Consider the following 7,969-nt stretch of genomic DNA (forward strand, 5'->3'; position numbering starts at 1 on the left):
AGACATCCCTGGGCACAATCTTGTTTTTTGGGCGTGATCAAAGATCATCCCTGGGCACAAGCTTATTTTTTGGGGGAATAATCAAATATCATCCCTGGGCACAATCTTGTTTTTTGGGAGTAATCAAAGATCATCCCTGGGCACAAGCTTGTTATTTGGGTGTAATCAAAGATCATCCTTGGACACAATCTTGTTTTTTGGGTGTAATCAAAGATCATCCCTGGGCACAAGCTGGTCTTTTAGGCGCAATTAACAATCATCCCCGGGCACAAGCTTTCGTCAAAGGGTGTTCATTAATCCCTAACCACAGAAAATCATTCCATGTGTGACTGCACCTGAACACTGGCAGACATCTGCAGCTATGATCAGCCTGCCATTGCTTTGTACAGGCTTCTAGGCCGCAGCTGTTTGCTTTCCACAAGGTAGTTGGAGAACCAAAACCAATCTGGTCGTGTGACTAATACCTTGGCATACGCTTTATTAGAGGGACCTTATTATAATCGTGCAATTTACAACAGAAAGAAAGGGAAAATCCTGGAGCTCCATTTTTAGAGAAATAAAGAGGCTGCCAAAACAGCACAGACCTCCTAAGTATACCAGTTACCTGGCCTGGCTGAGCAGGGAAAAGTCACAACTCCTGACCAGCAAATGTGCTCAGGGTCACTGAATCATGACTACCAGGCACCCAGCATTGCCAGAAGGAAGTAATGTCAGCCCCTTCATTCTCTATGTACAATGCTAAGGTGTGCTAGTCCTGCCACTTCCGTGCCACACCGGTAACATGGAACTCTCCATCCATGCCATGCTGAATGAGCTTCTTCCTAGCAGCATGAAGCCGACAGAGGTGAGGGGAGAACAGGCAGCTATATATCCCTAGAACACTGAGCTCTTACGTTTATTATTGTCTTTTCAACACACGCTACAGTACAATGCGGCCACACTGCACTCGTACAGCGCCGGTCTGTTCACTTACCTAAGCAGCATCAGATGGTGAGTGACGTAACGAGTAGCCAATCAGAATAAACCCTACTCTGCCTGGCTCGTCGCAGATGTGTTACGTCACGTGCTCGCGTGCATGTACAAGGAAGCAACGTGTACTGAGAGTCTTGCCCGCTGCTTCCTGGCTCCGAGCAGGAGCGCGCAGAGTAATGTCCTGACTTGTCTGTGCTAAGGAGCGCGAGCATGGAAGGAACGCGCGTGCACGCTCAGCATGGCTGAGCAAAATGCTTTCAGTATTAGCAGAGGGAGTTGTAATGGTGTTATTAATATTTTATTAAATAGCATTAGTATTATTTAATAGATTTTTATTATATATTATTTTATTGGTTTTATTTTTTTAATGTTAATATTAATAATAATATAAATTAACTAATAATGTTTGATTAAAATAATTATCCACATGTTTAGTAATGTTATCAGATCGTATTGCTTAAAGTGGAGGTTCACCCAAAAAATCATTTTTTAACAGTAGATTGGGCCTAATTACGAGAAGCAGAATCGGTGTTTTGATTAAAATCAATGCAGTACTTACCTTTTTTGAGATATATGTTCTCCTGCCGCTTCCGGGTTTGGGCTGCGGGACTGGGCATTCCTATTTGATTGACAGCCTTCCGACCGTCACATACAGCGTGTCACCAGTTTCCGAAAGTAGCCGAACGTCGGTGCGCAGGCGCCGTATAGCGCCGCACCGACGTTCGGCAACTCGTGATGCGCTGTATGCGACCGTCGGAAGGCTGTCAATCAAATAGGAACGCCCAGTCCCGAAGACCATACCCGGAAGCGGCAGAGAACATCTATATCAAAAAAGGTAAGTACTGCATTGATTTTAATCAAAACACCAGATTCTGCTTTGCGTAATTAGGCCCAATCTACTGTTAAAATAATTTTTTCGGGTGAACTTCCGCTGTAACTGCTTCAGCCCCAGAGGATTTGGCTGCCCAATGACCGGGCCATTTTTTGCGATTCAGCACTGCGTAGTTTTAACAGACAATTGCGCGGTCGTGCGACGTGGCTCCCAAACAAAATTGACGTCCTTTTTTTCCTCACAAATAGAGCTTTCTTTTGGTGGTATTTGATCACCTCTGCCGTTTTTATTTTTTGTGATATAAACAAAAATAGAGCGACAATTTTGAAAAAAAAAAGCAATATCTTTTACTTTTTGCTATAATAAATATCCCCAAAAAACATAAAAAAACATTTTTTTCTCACTGTAAGCCGATACGTATTCTACATATTTTTGGTAAAAAAATCACAATAAGAGTATATTGATTGGTTTGTGTAAAAGTTATAGCGTCTACAAAATAGGGGATAGATTTATGGCATTTTTATTAAGATTTTTTTTTTTTACTAGTAATGGCAGCGATCTGTGATTTTTATTGTGACTGCGACATTATGGTGGACACATCAGATACTTTTGACGCTATTTTGGAACCATTGTCATTTATACAGTGATCAGTGCTATAAAAATGCACTGATTACTGTGTAAATGATACTGGCAGGGAAGGCGTTAACCACTAGGGGGCGAGGAAGGGGTTAAGTGTGTCCTAGGGAGTGATTCTAACCGTGGGGGGGCTGGGCTACCAGCATAGCTCCCAACTATCCCTGATTTTGAGGGACTGTCCCTGATTTGGAGCAATGTCCCTCTGTCCCTCTTTCCTCCTAATTTGTCCCTCATTTTGGTCTGATATATATAGTGTTGTGGAAATTTCAAGATGTATTTAAAGGGGTGGTTCACCCTAAAAACTACTTTTTTTTATTAAAATGGGCCCCCACATTACAATACGATTAAGGCTATTATTATTTTTTTGAAGCTGTACATACCTTTGTACAGCATATTCACCCGTTGCGAGTCCCGCGGGAGTGGGCGTTCCTCACATGTCTGTGATTGACATTTTGACCAAAAACGAGCTCCCCCGTCGCGTAAGCCGCGTCACGGTTGGCGAAAGGAGCCGAACGGCGAGTCGGCGCTATACTGCGCATGCGCATCGCCGTTTGGCTCCTTTCGCCAATCGTGACGCGGCTTACGCGACGGGGGGGAGCTCGTTTTTGGTCAAAATGTCAATCACAGACATATGAGGAACGCCCACTCCCGCGGGACTCGCAACGGGTGAATATGCTGTACAAAGGTATGTACAGCTTCAAAAAAATAATAATAGCCTTAATCGTATTGTAATGTGGGGGGCCATTGTAATAAAAAAAAGTAGTTTTTAGGGTGAACCACCCCTTTAATATGTATTGTCATAGTGTCACCCAGTGTTTAGTACTTCCACAACCCGCTCTAAAAGAGCTGACTGGGCCTGGGGCAGTCTGAAACTGGTTGTATTTCGTCTGGTAGTAGAAAATGTCTTGAGGTTGGAGTGTGATGTTTGCGGCGTGGGCATATGTCCCCCGGCGAGGGGCCCTCTGTGCATTAGCGCAGGCGATCATTGAGGAGGGGATATGCTCACTCCGCGAGGACATTAGTGGTTATAGGCGGATGTGCGCTCTTGTCTATGCTGTGTCTGATCAGCATGGTTTGGGATTCGTATCGTACGCCTGTAGATAGCCTCCATTCCAAGAATCAGTTACGCATAGATATGCCCAAGATCCGACAGGTGTAACTGTGTTACACCGTCGGATCTCAACTGCAATTTTAAAATGGCCGCTGGGGGCGTTCTCGCTGATTTACGGCGAGAATATGTAAATCAGCGAGATATGCCAATTCACGAACGTACGTGGGCCCGACGCAGTCACTTTACGCCGTTTACGTAAGGGTTTTCCCGGCGTATAGTTACCCCTGCTTCTATCAGGTGCAGCCAATGTTAAGTATGGCCGTCGTTCCCGCGTCGAAATTTGAATTTTTTACGTTGTTTTCCTAAGTCGTTCGCGAATAGGGATTTGCCGTTTTACGACGTGAGTTGGAGCATGCGCACTGGGCTATTTTTACGGCCGGCGCATGCGCAGTTCGATCGGCGCGGGGGCGTGCTTAATTTAAATACAAGCCGCCCCCTTTGAATTACGCGGCCTTACGCCGGGCCATTTACACTAGGCCGCCGCAAATTACGGAGTGCTTTGAGAATACGGCACTTGCTCCAGTAAGTTGCGGCGGCATAGTTTAAATGGCTTACGCTACGCCGCCGCGGATTCTATGTGAATCTGGCCCTTCATCTTAGTGAAATAATCCATCTTTAAGCTAAAAGGTTCACTCACCATGCATTCAGTCTGCCATTCATTCATTCATTCATTCAATAACAAAACACCACCATCTTGTTCTCAGTTCGCCATCACCGTCATCATCTGACCCAATCACAGGGTGCCAGGGGCGGGTGGGAGAGAGGAGGAGGTGAGGGGGGGTGAGAGAGAGGGGGTGGGCCGCTACACAATAAACTACCCACAGACCACTACACAATCAACTACCCTAAGACCACTACACAATAAACTACCCACAGACCGCTATACAATACACACTGACAGCTACACAATACACACTGACCGCTACACAATACACTACCCACAGACCACTACACAATATACACTGACCGCTACACAATACACACTGGCCGCTACACAATAAACTACCCACAGACCACTATGATGAAGGGTCTGATGAGTCACAGGATTCTGTCCTCCATTCAGAGATTATGTTAGAGGGCAGAGGAGGTTCCGGATGCTGCAGGGGCTGCTGCGGACAGAGTCTGAATGCGTCCCTCCAGACGGGTGTACCCTTCTTGCAGGTTTCTTACAGCGGCAGTGAGACCATCCAGATGACGGCATAAGTCCTCCATGGGAGACGCTCCCTGCGTGGGCTCGGACATGGCTGTCCAGTACTGTCACGTACCTGATAGTGGAGCCCAACGTGCAGGGTGCGGCCTCTCGTAAGCCTCTGACTCAGGAGCCCCTGGTAGAGCAGACAGGGGGTCAAGAGTTCAAAGGGGCACAAGTGCCTGGTAGTAAGCTGAGTAGCGGGCCGGATGCGGCAGCAGTAAGGTGCACCAAGGTCCTGGCAGGATGCCAACGGCAAGCTGGAGTAGAGGTGCGGCACTTGCGGAACAGGAAACAAGCAGGTGAGGCAGACAGGGTCAAACACAGGCAGGCAGATCAGAAGCCAAAGCAAAGTCCAAAGGGGTAGTCAAGGTTCAGGCCAGGTCGGTATAACAGAAGGGCAGAGAGCAGAGCCAGGGACTGAGCAGGTGCGGTGGTCAGACGTAGCCGGGGTCAGGGGCAGGTTGCAAGCAGGAGAGGTCAGAGGGAGCCGGGTCAGATAATCAGGATACAAACTGGTACACAGGTGCAGGATACTCCAGGGATACGCTGTAGACTGGACAGCAAGTTGGTGAGGGATCAGGCTGGTTAAATAGGGAGCTTTGGCGCCAAACGCCATCACCGTGCACGCGCGCTGCCGACGCGTGAACATGCACGCCAATGCGTGCACCAACGCACACCACTGCGCACGCGTCGGGACTGGATTCTCCTGCCATTGTCACTGATGCTGGAACGCCTTTCATGACAGATACAAAAAAATTATAGATAACTTTTTTTCCCCTTTTTTGTTCTCAGCTGCATAAAAGCTGGGTGGAGGAGAAGCAGGAGCACACTGCGCTTCCCAGTGACAGGCTGTGCAGGGAGCATGTCAGGACAGATCTAATCATTGGAGGACAGTACACTGAGTTCCCAGCACAGCTAGAGAACTGACCATGGTGCGCTTTCCTGCATAGTGTGGTCGGTTTTTTTATAGGAAAGCAGAGGGACTAGCAGAAACACCATGGATCTCACATAAAGGAAGCAATACAAAGAGAACAGAATACTTTCTCATACAAGGATATGAAGTGTTAGGGTAACAAACGCTTTAAATTATACTGTATATAACAGTTCCAAATACTACAGGCAAGTAGATGTACTACAATCAGGGGCCGATCCAGGGGAGGGCAACGGGGCAATTGCCACCCCCGAGAAAACTGTTGCAGGCTGGGCTGGTGAGCTCTGCGGGCGGCTCCGAGAATGACCGGCTCCGCGTGCGGATGAGAGAGCGGGCGGCTCCGCGAGCGGATCCGCGGAAGGACCAGGCGGCTCGGTTTGTGGGCGGGTGGGTGATTAAGCGGGCTGCCGGGTGGCTCCATGTGACTGTAGGTAGGCGAGACGTGAGAGAGCAGGCTAAGTGTGTGTGTCTGGGCGGCTGGCCAATCAGCGAGCCGGGCAGGGGAGCAGAGAGATGACATCATCTCTCACTGCCCGCATCCCTGCAGTAACTTCCGCCCTCACTCTAGGAAGCGTGGGCAGCAGAGAGATTACATTATCTCTCTGCTGTCTGACTCTGGGACAAAGAAGCAAGAGTCAAGCAAAACAGGTGACCTGGCAAGTGACAATCCGCAAGGTGTGGCAGGTAATGTGGCAAGTGACAATCCGCATCTGGCGGCAGGTGATGTGGCAAGTGACAATCCGCAAGGTGTGACAGGTGACGTGGCAAGTGACAATCCGCAAGGTGTGGCAGGTGACGTGGCAAGTGACAATCCACAAGGTGTGGCAGGTGACAATCTGCATCTGGTGGCAGGAAAGTGACAATCCGCAATGTGTGGCAGGTGACGTGGCAAGTGACAATCTGCATCTGGTGACAGATGACGTGGCAAGTGACAATCTGCAAGGTGTTGTAGGTGACATGACAAGTGACAATCCGCAACATGTGGCAGGTGACAATCTGCATCTAGTGGCAGGCAAGTGACAATCCGCAATGTGTGGCAGGAGATGGTGGCAAGTGACACGCTCGGGGCTCCCACTGATTTTGCATTATAGTGAGTTGAACCATTTTATTTGATATTAGAATGTAATAATAGAAATAATGCCCCTCAATCATCCTGACACCATAACAACTATAGTGCCAGGACGATTGAAGTGCCAACACCAGCCATTTCCCCGATAAATTGTCCACAAAAAAAACTTTTTCTGGCAGTGCCCCTCCCGAGACAAGACTCTGGATCTGCCCCTGACTACAATGTTACTGGTACATTCCATCTGCATTAAAAAAAATAAAAAATAAACACAATATAAACAATATGTAAACAAAGTATAACCAATATGTATCCTATAAAAAAAGGATACAAATCATAATCCCTATTTAAATCTTTTTGCATTAAAGTGTCAAGGAGCGTGTGACGGTATCGGTATGATATCCCCGTCAACGTTCCCTTCTTCCCATAACGAAAATCACCCCAATATTCCACGAGGAGGGATATCCCTGGAATCGCCCAGAAAGCCACACATGCCAAGCTTACTGCTAGAACAAGACACTTTAATGACACAAAAACTCAGCTTATATGTGGTTACAACCTGTTAGGAACGCCCCCCCTCACACAGTGGGGTCTCCCATACAGATTATAGGAGACAAGTCGGAGCCGACCATGCAGACACGTTTCTTTAGATAAAGACATCAGTGGAGTTAATTAATACACTGAAGCAATCAGAATAATTAACATACTACTTCTCTAATCATTTAGCCTGATGATACAATACACATCTTTTAAGGGTAAACACAGATCTTCTTCACACAACACAATAGATCAATTAACGTTTAGAATAGTGAGGGGACATTAGCACGTCAATAACCTGTCAGAGGAATGAATCACACATGAAATTCCTTTCTACCTCTACCCATATGGCTAGCAGGGAGCAGTAAACTGAGACATATAGGCAAATGTATCACAATGGCCCCCCTTTTGCTCCCTGCTCCGGCAAACCCGGTTGGACCTTCCCTGGTCCAGTAGGGTTGACGGGTTCAGAGCTTTTAGTCCGAGGTTAACTCCCTTGACAACTGCTTCAGACTCAGGTATGTCACCGGGTCGTCAGATCACACGCCGGTCAGTCCAAGTCTGTGTGTGATCTGCAAAGTCACCAGAAGTCAGTGTGAAGACAGCGAATAGGTCTGTGCGCCGCCGTCTAGGTGTCCCGCTATGGGAGGGGGCAGGTTATGGCTCTGAAGTGACAATCACAGGAGATTCAT

General features: G+C 47.6%; 1 protein-coding gene across 2 annotated transcripts in view; it reads right to left on the bottom strand.

The window, feature by feature from the left end:
* Positions 1 to 1,050, bottom strand: part of ASCC3 (activating signal cointegrator 1 complex subunit 3) — an 841,816-nt gene extending 840,766 nt beyond the window's left edge. Inside the window, exon 1 of one of the 2 annotated variants that reach the window (XM_040350155.1) lies at positions 974 to 1,050. The gene's annotated coding sequence lies outside the window, so the exon portion shown is untranslated. Of the gene's footprint in view, positions 1 to 893 lie in introns of both variants that reach the window. The other variant, XM_040350157.1, reaches the window with a different exon arrangement.
* Between the last annotated feature and the right edge of the window lie 6,919 nt (positions 1,051 to 7,969).

The sequence above is a fragment of the Rana temporaria genome, chromosome 4 (assembly GCF_905171775.1).
Source record: "Rana temporaria chromosome 4, aRanTem1.1, whole genome shotgun sequence".
In the NCBI taxonomy this organism is placed as follows: Eukaryota; Metazoa; Chordata; class Amphibia; order Anura; family Ranidae; genus Rana; species Rana temporaria.